The sequence below is a fragment of the Scyliorhinus canicula genome, chromosome 8 (assembly GCF_902713615.1).
Source record: "Scyliorhinus canicula chromosome 8, sScyCan1.1, whole genome shotgun sequence".
Lineage (NCBI taxonomy): Eukaryota > Metazoa > Chordata > Chondrichthyes > Carcharhiniformes > Scyliorhinidae > Scyliorhinus > Scyliorhinus canicula.
In genome coordinates, this window is record NC_052153.1 from 174,384,213 (window position 1) to 174,402,335 (window position 18,123).

Genomic DNA, 18,123 nt, shown 5'->3' on the forward strand with positions numbered 1-18,123 from the left:
AAGTGCGTATTCAGCACAAACCGCTTTGCCATCCTTGGCTATGTGGTCCAGAACAGAGTTCTGGGGCTCGATCCCGACCGCATGCACCCCCTCATGGAACTCCCCCTTCCCCAAGGCCCTCAAACAATGCCTGGGGTTCTTCTCTTATTACGTCCAGTGGGTCCCAAACTATGCGGACAAGGCCCGTCCACTCATTCAATCCACTCTGTTTCCACTGATGGCCGAGGCTCACCAGGCCTTCAACCATATTAAGGCCGACATCGCCAAGGCTGCGATGCACGCAGTTGGCGAGATGTTACCATTTCAAGTCGAGAGGGACGCATCAGACGTTGCTCTAGCTGCCACCCTCAACCAGGCAGGCAGGCCCGTGGCATTTTTCTCACGAACCCGACACGCTTCCGAAAAAGCACCTTACCTCAGTCCACAACTCCACCCTATCCCAGTAACTCAGTAACCCCACCTCACCTTTGGACACTAAAGGGCAATTTAGCTTGACCAATCCACTTAACCTGCACATCTTTGGACTGTGGGAGGAAACCGGAGCACCCGGAGGAAACCCACGCAGACACGGGGAGAAAGTACAAATTCCATACAGACAGTCACCCAAGGCTGAAATTGAACCCGGGCCTCTGGAGTTGTGAGGCAGCAGTGCTAACCATTGTGCCACCGTGCCACCAGAAATTGGGATAGCATAACATCAAAGAGAAGAATCACTATTTCCATAGCAGGGTAACTGAGTATAGTCGGAGAGGAGTAGCATAGTTGCACCCAGCTGGAGACAGCAGACTTTCCCAAACATAAGTTGGTGTTGAAAGTTGCTGTTTTAAAATCTCTCAAAGAGAAGAAGCACTATATGCTGGATTTATCTGATAGTGATAGATAATATTGGATGTTGTTTGGGAAATGGGCATTTCCCAGAGTTCAGGAACGTAGGTAGTTGGGAACAGAGTTAACTTCAGAAGATACTGGGCTGGATTCTCCCAAAATAAGACTATGCCCCAGGCCGGCGTAAAAACTGGAGTTTTTCTCCTGAAATTCCTGTAAATTCAATGCCCTGCAGGGGGCTAGCAGGGACCCGGAGTAAATCTTGCAGCTTTAGCTGCAGATACAGGCCCCGGAACTTCCGGGTTGGAGTTCGCGCGTAGCGCCGACCTCCAGCGGCCTTACCGAACTCCATGGCGGACTCGGACCACAGAACCACACAGAGAAAACAGATCCCCCGATCGCCCGCGTGCCCAAGCCTGAAACTGCGCAGATTTTAATCCCCGGCTGCCTATGAGGCACTCCCCTGGCCTCCGATCCCCCCGCCCCTGACCAGGGCGGCTGTGGACTGAGTCCGCAGCCGCCACACCAGCATCCTGACCGGCAATAGGTGGTTAGTTCCATGGCGTTGGGAACTCGGCCAGTTGGGAGGGGAGGATTGCTGAGCGGGCCTCTGGCAATGGCCACCCGACAGCACGACGTACTCAGCGGTCGCGCCGATTTTCGCCTGACCGTAGCCAGGACCAATTACGGCGTGAAAGTCAATTCTCCACCTCGGGGCTGCGGAGAATCCAGCCCACTATGTGTGCACAGCCATTATTGTAGTTAAGTGTACTATTGGAGCATATTGTCGTCTTTCTTGTGTGTTTCTTTTAAGTTAATAAATATTCTTTATTAATTGATTATAACAAATATATATTGATTATCCTCACTGGTGTTCCTATCTTTTCTCACAGTGAACCAAATTTTAAATATGCACCACTAAGAACCGGTGTTTCAAGTTAGCCTTCTGCGTTTTGGGATACCCTCACATTTAACATCAGTGGGGTTCTTAACACTATTGTGCCTCATGATGGGGAAGAGTCAGCTATTAATGTTAAGAAGTGCTTCCTTACCAGTAAAGGAACAATTAGCCACTTGATCGTACAGAATATGAGATTTATTGAATAATAATACATATTGTCAAAACTTTTCAACTTCATCCAGATAGATACAGAATATCAAACTCCAATGGGAACAATGATTTATATTGCATGAAAAACTTTGGGTGCTTATCGGTTGGGTTCTGGATTCTACTTGGTCCCGGTGTTGACATGGAGAATGCACCAGGGAACAGTTACCCCCAAGCTTTTTTTAAAGTATGAAATAGGCAAGTCAACTCTGATTGGTCAAGAAATGTCATGAGGAGTGCACCAGAGAACAGTATTCTTCAGGCTTTTGTTCACTTGACCAGGTACAATGCCTGGACAAATTCCTTTTGCATGCAGAGGCTTGAGTAGCACTCACTGAACAATCCTGAGTGTGCCAAGAATTGCTCTCAGAACCAATTTAAGATTATCAGTCAGGTTTTCAATGTGGCTCACTTGCTGGAAGCTGCATATTATTTATTCATACGCAGGGCTCATTCCTCTGCAGATGAAAAGAATTTATCCAGACATTGTGTCTTTTCAATTAAACAAAAGCTTAGGGGACATTGCTGTCTGATACAGAGTCCACTCATCAACCAATCAGTATCCTGCTTCTCATGTAGCATAAATTGTTGTTGCCTTGGAAATTTGGCATTCTTGTATCTGTCCAGGTGAGTGCAAGTTCAAAAGCTTTGACCGCATGTCACTTTTTTCAGTGATAGTCAAGTAAAGCAACACGTAGTGGAGACCTGGGCCAATTGCAAGATAAGTCAGGAATCAAGAGCCGCACTGGCCCCACTAGAAGTGCAGAATCACTCCTGAGACCTTAAGGAAATTGTTTTATAAGCACTCTGTCCCAAGCTTTCACTCTGCCTCACCTATACCCTATCCAGTGTTGGATTCAGCAAATGAGATCTCCATTCCATGCTCCTGGTTAGGATCTGTTTTCTGCTGAGAAACACAAACGTAAGGATGTCCTGTGAGGACGGGGCCAGGTTGGCGACAATAGCCCACAATGTCGAACACTCTGCCAACACTCATTGTCCAAGTTCACACATGCTGAATATCCTAGCTGGTACTGGAGGGCACTTGATCGTTTTTCTTTTTTGTCAGTATTTTCAGGATTGAGGGAGAAGAAAAATCAGAAATATGAAAAGTAAAGAAACCTGCGTCATAAGATCTTCCAAATCACTTTCATTAATCTGAAGGGAAAAACCTAAGTGAAATCTGCCATGACTTGGATATTAATGGAAAACTTAAACTTTTTGCAACAGTAAAATTCTAGCAAGCAGCACACTGGAGTATTTCAATGAAGTCTAAATTATTCCTCTGCTTTAATAATTACACTGCAACTTTATGGATTCTTTCCATTGGAGAGTTGGATGGTAAGAAAATGGCACATTCTACACATAGTTTAATGAGGTTATTTTAGTACACTTTTCCTGAGCCGAAAAAGTATGAAAAATTAAAGCATGTCTTGGAACAATGGAAATAATGCAAGAAGTATATTCAGAAATGCATGAAAAGCCCATCATTGAGTGGTTCTGAATAAAGTGTGAAGACATAAATTTTTTCTTCACTGATGCAAGTGAAGAATTTATTCAAAGTGCCCAAGCTGTTGGGAATTTCCTGCTTCCAACTTGGGACTTGCTGCAGATATCACTGTGCTTTGATGATACTGATCAAACGGTACCAGGTAAAACAATTTACATTTACACAGTGTACTCCATGTGAAATAACGTTCCAAGGTATTTTACAGAGAGCAGAAAGCAAGGGAGAAGGTAGGCAGGTGATTGATAGTGTAGCCAGGTAACTGCATTTTGAGATGGTCCTTGAAGCTTGACACCAGGAAATGGTGGAGCAAGAGCAAGAGATTCAAGCTGAGAATTGCACGCTGTCGGAGTGTGAGCGTTTATGCTGCGATTGCCGGTAGTGAAGTGGGTCCGGGTGTATGCTATGGACCATAGTAAGGAGACTTCAGGGGATTTGTTGGGCAGTAGAGGTGGGGAAGATCACAAAGGGAAGTAATGTTTTGTTAATGTAGGATACTGTAGGTCTTACAGCTCAGGAAAATAAATGGAGCTAAGTTAAATTTCAGCCAGGATCTAACCGAATGAAAGAAGACTTGAGGGGCTGAATGGCCTATTCCTATTTCATGCTCCCTTGCTAAGCTAGGATAGACAGAAGTCATGAGGGATTTGAAGATGATATGTTTTGAAACTGATACAGTAAGGAATAAGGTGCCAGTGGAAATCGAGGATGATATAGATGCTGGGCAGGGTGTTAAATAGAGTAAAATGTAGTAAAACAAGTAGTAACCAGACAAATTGAGCACCATTGTAGCCACCTAAGATGGACACTGGGCTAACAAAATGGAGAACTGCTAAGACTGTAGGGAGAAAACAGTTTTAGCCAGGACAAGCAGTCTGCAAAGGCTAATTAGCATTCTGCACGTAACGAAACTAGTTTATGGCCAGGTGGAAGATCTCAACCAAAGGTGTAAATAGCAAAACGCTTTGCATAGTAATGAGGCAATCCAGATCTGGGCACACACAATAGCGACATTTGGGTTTGAATGGATACTTTGAGTGGACGCCCAGACGAAACGGCACCAGAAGTATCCATCACAAAAGACCCTAGAGACCGCCCCACCCATCGAGAAGAGACCCTCAGATTGGGGGATTCATAAGACATCAATTGGGAAATAACCCAATCGATACATGGCAGGTAAAGGCCCGCCCCGAAAAGGCACGGACATTGGGGGCCCTATAAAGATAGACCCCGCACATGGTTCTGTCTGTTGTGCTCCGGCTTCGTTGCTGTTTTTGTGCTCCGGCTTGGACTGCTGTTTTGACTCCGGCCCAGATCTGCTGTTGTATCCTGACTCCGACTCCAGCCGTTGATCCTGTCTCCCATCACCAGCCGTTGAGCACCAGCCATCGTTCAGTAAGTGCCAAAACGACGCTCGCTACGTGAACCTGGCATTCCCGATACATTAATCGACTAGTAACGAACAGAAGGTGCAGCCCAGAAAGGAACAAAGGCCTTGTCTCCTGACCTTGCTGGTTCCTACTTAGATAAGTATTTAGTCGTTTAATAGTAGGAATAGGTATTAGTCTTTAGCGTATGCATGCGTATTTATTATATTTGTATAATAAATATTGATTGTTTGAACTTACTAATCGGTGTATAGTTTATTACTTTGAACCTGACCTTGAAATACTTGTAAGGTGTCTAGATACGGCACCTGGCGACTCCGAGCTGAAAATACACACACAGAGCTGTAGCAGTGTTAAGCACACGGCCTTTAAACGGAGGCGTGTTAATACACTCCAATAAACGCGTAATACACTCAAGTAAAACGTGCAACACCATGTGATTCATACAGTCAATGTAGTTCATTCTGTTCCAAATCTCCCCCAGACTAAGATTTAGAAACACATTTATATAGTGCCATTCCTGTCCTCAGCATGCTCCAACCAATGAATTACAGTTGTTAGATCAGCAAACATGACAGCCAATTTGTGCCCATTAAGCTCTAACAAAAGAGTAGAAAAATGAATCACCAGTTAATCAGTTTTTAGTGATGTTGGCTGAAGAATAAATATTGGCCAAGATTTGAGGACCTACTCTTCCTCAAATATTGATTTGCAGTATCTATAACTATTGACATGACAAACAGGAACCTTGATTTAACATTTGAAGTGCCTTTGACAAAGCAATATTCCTTCAACGCTGCAGTGAAGTGTCAGCCTGGAATATATGCTCACATCCTGGAGTAAAAATGCAACCCAGAATCTTCTTTCACAGGTGAAATTCCAATCCTGAGCTTATGCTGACACAGTAAGAATATTTTGGTTTCTGTTATCACTCTTTTGGGACTCTATTCCCTCAATTTAACTTGGTTCGCTACTCTGCTTCTTATTTTTCCTTCATTTTCTTCCCTTAGCTTCCTAATTCTTTCCATAATGTGGTGCGTTCCAGGGTATTCTTTACCATTTCAAGAGTACCCCAGTCTAATGATCGATCGATTAATTGTTTGATTGATTTATTTGTAGATATCTAGATATTTGTAAATCTTGGCCTGGTGGTTGTTGATTGTTTGATTTTCTTCCCATTGCAAACTGAAGGATATTTATTCACAAGAAATATCATTTTTGCTAACCAGTTGTACTTCAAAAATATTAGAAACGTTAAAAATTGAATATCCAACTTCAGAAATTATCAAAGATCAACATAGAGGTTTCAGTAAACTTCATCTGTCCCACTATCATCACCCGTATAACTATCACCAGAATTATGAAATGGTGTAACATGATACTTGGTGGTTTCATGGAAGTCGAACAGATCTTTAAACATGATCATGATTCACCAACATAACTATTTCAATCGTAAGAGGATCAACACTGTTTTAAGTCTTTTCAATATTTCAAAAACCTTGTAGTCGGCATGTTTAAACTGATTAATAGCCGTACTTGATGCTTCAGAAAGAGTATTTTTACAAAACCAATCTCACTGGCCCCTTCCAGTCCATAAGAATTATGGAACTTCAAAAGCCACCTTCGAGAACACTCATAAGATCTGTCAATAAATCTTTACCAGCGACTTTATCTCTCTGAGCTTATTGATTAGGTTATAGTGTGTGTACAATGTACATGCACCAGTATTTTTGCTTCTTCTGTGCGTTATTCTGCAGAATAAAAACATACTCAAGTCCCTCTAATGAGGACTTTTAACAAAATTAGTTTGAGAGCTTTGCTGCATGACAATTTTTTAAATGTCTTTCAAACTTTCAAATTCTATATTGAACATTTGACCGGCCAAACCAATCAAAAACGAATGTCAGTAAGAGTGCCACCGAGGCTATTAGTTGTCATAAAAAGCCAACCAGTTCATTTATCCCGTTGTGGAGGGACAGGTGCCACCCTCACTCAATCAGCCTTACATGTGGATCCAGGTGTAAACCAAGATGATTGATTCATTGCCGCCCTCTGACAAGTCACTCCAGTTATGAAATGAAAAAATGAAATGAGAATCGCTTATTGTCACGAGTAGGCTTCAAATGAAGTTACTGTGAAAAGCCCCTAGTCGCCACATTCCGGCGCCTGTTTGGGGAGGCTGTTACGGGAATCGAACCGTGCTGCTGGCCTGCCTTGGTCTGCTTTCGAAGCCAGTTATTTAGCCCTGTGCTAAACAGCCCCTGGGTATGTCAAATCACACAGGGTAGCGAAAGGCAGGCAACTGACTTTGCATGTGAAGCCCTTATCCAAAGAATTAACAATAAAAAATAAATTAAAATAATTAAAATATAAGCGTAATTGTAAGAGAGAAAGTCCATCAATGATCTGGCATTATGCTCCTTTGACAGGCTATCAACACATCTGTCCTACAATTGATTGCGTTACTATAAACAAAATCCACCATAAGAGTGACTCCAGGTCCAGAATAAATCAGATTGCGTCAAGACGGCCCCATATAACTGGGCAAGCAGACTGAATTGCTGACTTCTCCATTTCTATTCTACCTACAATGACTTTGCCACTCCTTCCTAACCAATTCACACCTATCCCTACAACACTGCCACAAAGGAACAATGGCTCAGGCATTCTTCTTCTTCTTTCTAATATCCCTTCTGTTTGACAAAAGTGCTGTACAAAATTAACAGGATGGATTACTTACTGGTTAGGTGGTTATTCAGAGATAGTCAGAAGTTTAGGTTGCCTGCATTTTTTTTTTACTCAAACAGTTAAATTTATTCTTTTGTAGACCATGTTACTAACTTGATTTCAGTCCCTGGTCTCTGAGCTGTGGTATTCTCTCCCGAAAAATTACTCCGGCCCTCCAACCCGTGCTCCTCCTTTAAGATGCTCATTAAAACTTACCTTCTTGATCAGATCAAACATTTAGCGCCTTCTTTTTGTTGGTTTTTTTCTTCTAAATTTAGAGTGCCCAAATAATTTTTTCCAATTACGGGGCAATTTAGCGTGGGCAATTCACATACTCTGCACATCTTTGGGTTGTGGGGGCGAAACCCACGCAAACCCAGGGGGAATATGCAAACTCCACATGGGCAGTGACCCAGACCCAGGCCGGGATCGAACCTGGGACCTCAGCGCCGTGAGGCAGCAATGCTAACCCCTGCGCCACCGTGCTGCCCTTTTATAGCGCCTTCTTAAACTTGTTACCAATATTTGTCTCATTCCATTCCTGTGAGGTAGCCTGTCCAAAATCACACACTGGATGGGCAGAGATTTGCTCCAACTAAAAATCGTCATTGCCATTGTCTTTGGTTCCCAACCCAATTCTGTTCCCATATTATGATTCCATCCACCTTCTTGGCAAGGGTTTTAGACTGAACCAAACAGTTCACAACATTGTTATTATATTTGACCCTGAGATGGCTTTCTGATCACATAACTGTGCCATACCTTTTTTTAAATAAATTTAGAATACCCAATTATTATTATTTTTAATCCAATTAAGGGGCAAATTAGTGTGGCCAATCCATCTAACCTGCACGTCTTTGGGTTGTGGGGTTGAAACCCACGCAGACACAGGGAGAATGTGCAAACTCCACACAGACAGTGACCTGAGGCCAGGATTGAACCTGAGTCTTCGGCACCGTGAGGCAGCAATGCTAACCACTGCGCCACCTTGCTGCTCCATAATACGAAATGCTCTTGTTGTTTGCTATGATCAGCATGAACTGTATTCAAGGCATTCTTAGACACTGATTCTCTATGTCTATGTGCAATATGGAATATTATTTGGTTATTTCAGATCAAGCTTCATGAATAATGAAATCCATTTTTTAAGAAAGCCGTTGAAATGAATATACCTGTAGCTAAGACTAAAAATGGTTTGTAATATTTTGCATAAACACTTAACGGCTTGCTGAGAATTTGGCTGTCCACTATTTTAGCAGAGGATATAACCCATTTAAAATAAGCAGATTGACGTATGTGTTAACATAATAAAGAAAAATCATTTGGAGATCTCAAGTACAATAACAATAACGATTTATTTAGCATAGTGGAAACCACTCAAAAAAAAACCATGGAACAGTTTCATCAACACTACAGAATGTGAATAAGAACAATCAGTAATTTGACCTGGAAACCAGGTTGATACGTCACCACGTGCTTTTCTCTTTAAGATGACTGCTCAAGTCTATTAGCACCATGAGGATGGAACAACTAAATATTGGCTCCACTTGGACCTATCACAGGTCAATATAGGCCTACCCTGTGAGACCACAGAAAATATAAGCACAAAAATAGCCATTTGACTGTACAGCCAGGGATACAATATAAGGACTGAGGGATGATTTTCAATCATTTCTTATTGTTTCCAATTTCACACTGCTCCTTCTCGAGTGAGCATCGGATGGGGTGAATGTACTGAACATGAGAAAGAACATGGTTTATGTTTGCCCTTTGAACCTGCTCTGCCATTCAACAAGATCATGGTCAATCCTTTACCTCTACTCCATCTCCCTGCACTATTGCCATATGCCATAGGGGCTGGTTTAGCTCACCAGGCTAAATCGCTGGCTTTTAAAGCAGACCAAGCAGGCCAGCAGCACGGTTCGATTCCCGTACCAGGCGCCAGAATGTGGCGACTAGGGGATTTTCACAGTAACTTCATTGAAGCCTACTCGTGACAATAAGCGATTTTCATTTTCATTTCATATCCCTTCACTCCCTTTGTACCCAAAAATATGTCTGACTTTGTCTTCAATATCACAATGAATGAGCATCCACAACAATCTTTTTGTGGTTCACAACCCTTTGATTCAGAAACTTCTCCCCAACACTGTCTTAAATGGCTGACCCTTTATTCTGAGACTGTGACCTGGTGTTCTAGACTTGGAACCCAAAGCATGTCGTCTGAGATAACACGCATGAATTCTAGCAACGGTTGCTGAATAGAGGTCAGAAGTGGAAACCTGGATGGTTTGCCAAACCCAACTCACAAACCAGGAATTCAACCAGGAATCTTTCCTCTGTGCAACCAAGCAGTGCAAGGTCACCTAAGGAACCATAAATTCATTTTAAGGAGTGAGATTATGTATCCTTGAATATTGCTGAAAATATACATATTGTCGAAGCTTTTTGTCTTGCGTTCATCAGGACAATTGCAAGAATACCAATGACAGGGTAGCACGGTGGCACCGTGGTTAGCACTGCTGCCTTACGTCGCTGAGGACCCAGGTTCAATCCCACTCCGGGTCACTGTCTGTGTGGAGTTTGTACATCCACCCTGTGTCTGCATGGGTCTCACCCCCACAGCCCAAAAGATGTGCAGTGTAGTGGCCTGGCCACACTAAATTGCTCCTTAATAGGAAAAAAATAATTGAGTACTCTAAATTTATTTTTAAAAATACCAATGACACTGGCAAGATGAAAAGCTTTGACAAAATGTATTTTTTCAGCAATATTTAAGTCCTGTACTACCAATCACGCATATATATATTTCCATCCTTTTCTTGATTCAACTAGCCCCAACTACGTTACCCAGAATTTGGTGTTTCAAAATAGTTACTGAATTGCACGTTCTTGTCCTCATCTAAGCCTTTTTTTTTGCCTTTGCCCCACGATATATTCACAACTTTCTCCAGTCCTATAACATTTCCTGAATTCTCTATTCCACTTATTGTAATTTTATTTACATTTTACCCTACATTTGCCCCATAATACATGTCATAGCATTCATCTACCTTGGCATTACTCTCCTGGATTCCATATATAAATATCACCCACAATCTGTCTCAAGATCCATCTATTTGGCCAAATGTACAGTTCCTCTTCCTAATCGCTTTCTTCCTAGCTCAGCATGCATTTTCCTTATAACTATTCGGACATGTTTGCACACTCTCGCCCTGTTTGCATTGGTTTTGCCTCCACAACCCAAAAGATGTGCAGGTTAGGTTGATTGGCCATGCTAAATTGCCCCTTAATTGGAAAAATTAATTGGGTGCACTAAATTTATAAAGAAAAATAAAATAAATGAATAAAAATAAAAATAACGATTAGGACATTTATATTTGATGATAAAGGCTCTATACCAATGCAAACTCCTGTTTATCATGGACATTGCATATTGAATGTTTAAACAAGTCCGTACTTATGTCTCCAACCACAGGCAGGAATCAATTTCTCAGAGTTTGCCACAGCCAAAAGGAAGTTATTACCAGGATTATTAAAAAAAGATAAATGATTGAACATGTCGAGATATTTTATACACCTCTTGACCTTTAAATAGCATTGTGATATTTGCAGCAGGGTGCCAAACGTGGAAATATCAAATTCCTCTGTCTGCTCTTTCAATAATGGTGTTAACCTGTTTTAATTTAAACAGATTTTTGCTTTCACAAAAAAAACAAAGAAATTTCATATGTTCCTCTGTCATTGAATATTGTGTGCTGTGATTTCAGGAGCTGTATTTTAAAAAGCTATGAAGCCTAAACTAGCAAAATTGTCCACTGTTAGCTGCTAAATTCTAAAATAAGTGAGCTATTTTAGGTGAGTTGGTAATTGAGATGCAGTCCAGAGCTCTTGTGGTTCAGTGGGCAGTTGCACTGAGCAAGAATTCTCTGGGTTCAAGTCCCACCCCAGGACTTGTTGCTCACTGAAAGAATGTTCATGAGGCAGGGTCAGCAGATTGGTAACCAGACTGATAACCCTTCCAATCTATGTATGGCAGGCGGCAAGACTGGGGCAGATTCCTGGTCTGCCATTACTGATGATATGCCATGACAATGTACGACAGTGATCCCACACGGAAAAAATAAAGGCATGGAGACAGTTAGATCAGAGACATGACAAGCTGTAGAAGACAAACATTAACCATAATTGCAAAGTATTGTTCTCACTTCTGCTGCAGTGGTAGTAATAACCTCTGCCTCTTATTTGGAAGAAGTGTGTTTTTAATTTCTGTAAATCAGAATATCAACTATAGGATTGTGAAGTTTCAATACAAGTGCTATGAAGTGTTATTAAAATTATGAAATGAAGTAGCACACTGCCATCACGCTGCAAATAAACCATATATTGCGGTTCTGAGTTCTAGATTCCAAGAGAGTCCCCAGCGAGTCCTGAATGCATTTGTAGCCAGCTAATCTTGGCATGGAAATTAGTGGATCTGTTACAACCGGCTCCTGAGGTAATGAGCGTACCTGGTCACTCCAGATCACTATCCTGCTGCTATGTGTGCATGGGCAGGTTCATTGAGTAGATGGCCTGGCTCCACAATAAAGCACCCATAGTAAATACAGACAGTCTTTAACTCACAGATGAAAGATGCCTACTTCAGTGGATTACAGGAGAGCTGCTAGCACCCATAATGCTCAACACAAATCACTGTCTTTACAACAGGAAGAGAGACAAATGAACCTGCACAAAAGAGTCAGCATTTACAGTAGCAAGATAGCTACAAACATCCATGCACTTAAGTACAAGGGAGCCACTGTGATAAAACGTTCATAAATAATGATTTTACATTCGCTTGGTGTCCCCAAATATAATAAGATGCGCGGAATCAGCAACAGATGCATAAACACATTTCTGTGAAATTCTCCTGTCAGCCATTTTAATGAAGGGTTTAACCCAGTGTAATAAAAGTGCAAAGGAATTTCATACCAACCCATTGATATATATTATTGTAATAGCAAACAGTGTGATTTAAACCACATGCATCAGAAGGGGAAAGGAAAATGAAGTACACTCTGCTTTCTAAATTCTCAACTTCTCCTGATTTTCCAATATATTCTGATTTTCTTTCAGGCATAAACATTGTCCTCAGGGTTACGCAAACACACATTATTGATGCACAGCTATCCAAGATATAATGAGAGAAATTGTTTTGAGATTTCGTCCGCTGCAGGAGCAAAACTCTGGCAGGAACCTCAAGGAATCTTGACTGGAATGCCAAGGAAATTCGGCTGCACAATGCCTTGATGTCAGGTACAGGACAATAAGCAGTCAGCAGTGGTTTTTCCAGCAGTAATTGTTCGGTTCAGTAAACTTTCTGAACTAAAGAACTGAGGTATATGTAATTTAAGAACATTATTTAAGAATATTGACAAAATTGCTCACATTCAAATGGCTTTTTTCTACAACATCATTGTTACCCAGCTGTGTTTGGAGTCAGGTAGAGATAGTGTGATGTGAGCGGCAACTTAACAAAGATAACAGAGACAAGGTAGGCAAAGGCAGATGGCATCGCAGGATTGCTTCCACATTAGGAATGCTAATTCTTTTGCTGAGATTAAATTATAAACCATAAAATATTTGGTTTTCTGTACATTTGGTTGACAGAGGTTAGGGGTGGGGATGCCTAGGAACCAAAGCAAATGAGGATGCGATGTGGTGCTGTGATCATTTGACACTGCTGTTATAAACTATGCAAGCAACCTCCTCAAGTGGCTGCTGGAGATGGATGACAATATGTAACCAATTTGTGACATCAATTGAAGACTGACTTACACAGTGGAATTTTTTACACCTGTTTCTTTAATGGCAGCAATTTATTTTTAATTCTGTGACAGATGTGCTATTTGAAACAGTACATGTGAGAGGGATCCCTTGCGAAACCCAGTAACACCTTCTTATTTTTGAGAATATGTGCGAATGATCTGTTAGCAAAAGTCACGCTAACGTGGCTCCAGTGACATTACCGCTCACAAGAACAAAATTGAAGTTTATAAAACACCTCAGCATACTTCCGTAACTTCTGACGGATGTCTTCTGGTCTTTGTCTTCAGTTTGGCATATAATATATGCAAATCAGATAGGGAGAGGATTTGGAGAGAATGAGATTTTTTTCCCAAGACTATCACCAGATGGATAAACATTTACACAAAACTTTTCCCTGTAAAATAAGAAGCTTCAATGGTTTAATCTTTTCCATATCCCTGTGGGCAGTTTAATATACAAGCTGAATGCAACCTGCGCCAAATTACTTTGATTATTTAAATAATTATGTTTTATGTAATAAAAAAAGAACTAGCTGTGTTCATCTGTCTATCTAGCTATCTATTTTTCTGACTGACTATCAATCTACCTGTCTGTGACTGTCAATCTCTCTGTCTATCTGACTATCAATCTATCTGTCTATCTGACTATAAATTGGATATTTATATATCTGGCTATTGATCTGTCTGTCTTCCTATCAGTCTGTCCATCAATCTATCTGTCTGTGTGGCTGTCAACCTATCTATCTGCTTATAAGTCTATCAATCTGTCTGGCTATTGATCTAGCTGCCTCTCTGTCTGACTATTGATCTATCTGTCTGTCCAATTATCGATCAATCTGTCTGTCTGACTGCCTATCAGTCTGTCTGTCTGACTATCGCTCTATCTGCCTGTCTGACCATCGATCTATCTGTCTATTTGTCTGACTATTATTGACCTACCTATCTGTTTATCAATCTATCTATATATCTATTTATCTATCTATCTATCTATCTACCTATCTATCTGTTTACCAATTACATGAAAATGAAATGAAAATGAAAATTGCTTATTGTTACAAGTAGGCTTCAAATAAAGTTACTGTGAAAAGCCCCAAGTCTCCACATTCCGGCACCTGTTCGGGGAGGCTGGTACATGTTTCTACCTGTCTATCTATCTATCAATTTACCAATCACATGTTTCTACCTGTCTATCTATCTATATCAATGTCTGTTTATCTGCCTATCAATCTGCCTATTTATCTATCTATCTATTTACCTACTTACCAACCACATGTTTATACCTGGCTATCTACATGAATGTCTGTTTATCTGCCTATCTATATATCTACCTATCTCTATGTCTAACCTATCTCTCTGTGTATCTATGTCTATCTCCATTTATATCTAAAATGCATATTTCCTTATATATTGCGACTTGATTTGTCATTTCACAATACCTACTGTAGTGAAGTTTTCAGAATGATTTGGCACTGGTTGAATACAAGTTTTACATTAAACATATCCCTAAGTAAGAGGGGCTTCTTTTGACACAAACGAATTGATCTAGATTCTACCTCATTGGATATGTTGTACCAACAGCTAATATTACAACCATTACAGTATTTGCTCCTGGTTCACACAGAACTACAATAAGAAGTCAAAAAGGCATCAGCCTAATTCAGTGCACTGACCAAAAAGCCATTGACAAAAAGAAAAATCCCTTCACTGCTGCGTCCTATTACCATTCACTTTTCCTTTTTCAGCACTCACACAGGGCAGGAATTATTTAACAGTATTACATTGAAAGAATTCTTAACAGGGGTGACATTTAAAAAAAAATCTATTCTGCTGTTGGATTTTAAGTGGGTCGTCCCTGACTTTGAGTCGCGCTCTGACACTTTGGTGTAAATCTTAGAAATGAGAGTTAAAGCAGAGTTCAGCTCGCGGCTGCTTGCCGAGTTACAGGTAGCGACCTGGCTCAGTGAAGACACAGAGATAGGTGCCTTTTCGTCCGATCTCTCCGCTTCAATCACAAGGGGCCTTCCAAGTTAAAAGTGCCATCTTCAATTGCATCAAAATCGATTAGTTACAGTTTATGATTATTCTGTGATGTGGCGGTCGCAAGATCTAGTCATCAGTGCTCGAATGGGTCTTCACCACGTCGGAGACAATTGCCAGAAATGATTTACCCGACTTGACACCCCCTTCTGCCGACCTTGTAGGTTCAGGAGAGGGATTGACAAATCCCAGATATATTCACACAGCACTAAGATTATTTTTTGTCCCAGCTCCCCGCTGTTAAATGGAGAGAAAAAAACCTCTCCTAGTCCTTTTTATCAGGCATCATGTAATGTCCCACGGTGACTAATCACAACAAGCTTAACACGGCACGGACATCGGCTCCTGGTTACCAAGTGATTGTCAAGTGTTTAATATCAACTGCAAGCGATTTCCTACCTTGCTCAGATCCCACTGACCGTTACACATGTAGTCCCGGGTACTCAACCAGAACCGCTCATTCGAATCCAACAAATCTGCTGAGGAGCAATCCCAACTAGAATGTGGACTGCGGTGATATTGAAGAACTAAAAGTGTCAGGTCGACCATGCCATTCACTAAAGGGCAACATGCTTCACACTTGCACTGAATTATTCTGTATTTGAGTCATTCTTTTTTTCTAACAAACATAATCAACTTTTCCACCAAGTCTTTTCTTACGATTCTTGTCAAAGCACCTTCCTGGTTTCTGGTGCATGGTAACAGTTCTTCATTACACATTTTATCCAGCATAATAACTCTCACGACGCTGGTGGATGTTCATGGATGTGAGGCACACTTACCTTGAGCTGCAGGTCTTCTCTCCACAGATCCTGTCACAAGAGTTGAGCGCACTGTCTTCTCTGTGTGTGTGTGTTCAGCGATGGTCAAGAAGTGCGGCACTTGAAAGTTCATTCACTTCACACACTCACTCACACAATAACACAAACAAGGAAGCACATTGGGTGGCTCGAACTTGGGCAGGCAGAGTTCTCTGCTCTGCCTGCAGCCTCACTTGACTGCCACTGCTGCTGGCCAGGAGAAATACACACACACACAAAATAAAAAGTCTTCTAATCCACCCGAGGCTGCTTCGCCGCCAGCTTTCTGGGGATGTCACTGGCGGAGACACCCGGCAGGCGGGCGCTCCGAGACTCCCTCTCTCTCACACACACACACACACACACACAGCCCCAGCGCGGCGCTGTGAGCCGGAGCCTGCCGGCCAGGGGGATGCAATGTGATGCGATTGTGCTCCGCCAATGCAGACTAAGTGTAGCACACTGCTTCAGCGGAATCACTGGGTAATAGCATCCATCCTCTGCTGCACATATTAATAGGATTCGAAGAGGTGGTGGTGGGGAGGGGGACCCTGTGCCACTCTTACAGTCAAAAATAAAACAGCGTCCCAAAAAAAACCCAACCCTGCACAATTCTGGAGGCTGTCAATAGCCTATTTCGCCATGTTTCACTGGAAACACTGTCTTGATGTCAAGACCCCCCCCCCCCCCCCTTTAAAAAGAGGGCGAATGAATTCCTGTATGGAGCACCAGGACGGGGAGCACTTTTCTATGGGTTATTTGAGAGTAATTGGCAGATGGAAAGATGGTCACGCTTTTGAGCTCTCTCCCTTTTTCTCTCCCCCCCCATTTCGATTTTTTTCATTCATTTACAGGATGTGGGCGTGGCTGGTTAGGTCAGCATTTATTGCCTATCCCTAGTTGCCCTTCAGAAGGTGGTGGAGAGTTACCATCTTGAATCGCTGCCATCCCCGAGGTGTACGTATATCCACTGTGCTGTTAGAGAGGGAGATCCAGGAGTATTGCCCCTGCCACAGTGAAGGAGCAGCAATAGAACATAGAACATAGAACAGTACAGCACAGAACAGGCCCTTCGGCCCTCAATGTTGTGCCGAGCCATGATCACCCTACTCAACCCACGTATCCACCCTATACCCGTAACCCAACAACCCCCGCTTAACCTTACTTTTTTATTAGGACACTACGGGCAATTTAGCATGGTCAATCCACCTAACCCGCACATCTTTGGACTGTGGGAGGAAACCGGAGCACCCGGAGTAAACCCACGCACACAGGGGGAAGACGTGCAGACTCCACACAGACAGTGACCCAGCCGGGAATCGAACCTGGGACCCTGGAGCTGTGAAGCATTTATGCTAACCACCATGCTACCCTGCTGCCCCTCAATATATTTTCAAGTCAGGGTTGTGAGTGACTTGAAAAAAAAATGAAAAGAAAATCGCTTATTGTCACAAGTTGGCTTCAAATGAGGTTACTGTGAAAGGCCCCTAGTCGCCACATTCCGGTGCCTGTTCGGGGAGGCTGGTATGGCTGGACTTGAAGGGGAACCTCCAGTTGGTGGGGTTCCCAGGTATCTGCTGCTCTCATCCGAGATGATAGTGGTCAAGGTTTGATAGGTGCTGCCAAAGGAAATTTGATGAGTTCCTGCAGTGCATCTTGTGGATGGCACACACGGCTGCCACTGTTCATTGGTGGTGGAGGGAATGAATCTTGGTTGAAGGGGTAGCAATCATGGGGCTGCTTATCCTAGATGGTGTTGAGCATCTTGAGTGTTGCTAGAGCTGCACTCATCCAGGCAAGTGGAGAGTATTCAATTATACTCCTGACTTGTGCCTTGTGGACAAGCTTTAGAGGTCAGGAGTGAGTTATTCACTGCATGGTTCCTAGCCTTTGAACTGTTCTGGTGGCTACAGTATTATAT

The 18,123-nt window shown here is 42.2% G+C and overlaps 1 protein-coding gene across 16 annotated transcripts in view; it reads right to left on the minus strand.

The window, feature by feature from the left end:
- The window catches only part of tenm3 (teneurin transmembrane protein 3), a 4,148,867-nt gene extending 4,132,306 nt beyond the window's left edge, over positions 1 to 16,561 (minus strand). For 9 of the 16 annotated variants that reach the window (XM_038805740.1, XM_038805742.1, XM_038805741.1 and 6 more), the window contains exon 1: positions 16,185 to 16,560. The gene's annotated coding sequence lies outside the window, so the exon portion shown is untranslated. Of the gene's footprint in view, positions 1 to 16,184 lie in introns of all 16 variants that reach the window. The other 7 variants (XM_038805737.1, XM_038805738.1, XM_038805732.1 and 4 more) reach the window with 2 other exon arrangements.
- Between the last annotated feature and the right edge of the window lie 1,562 nt (positions 16,562 to 18,123).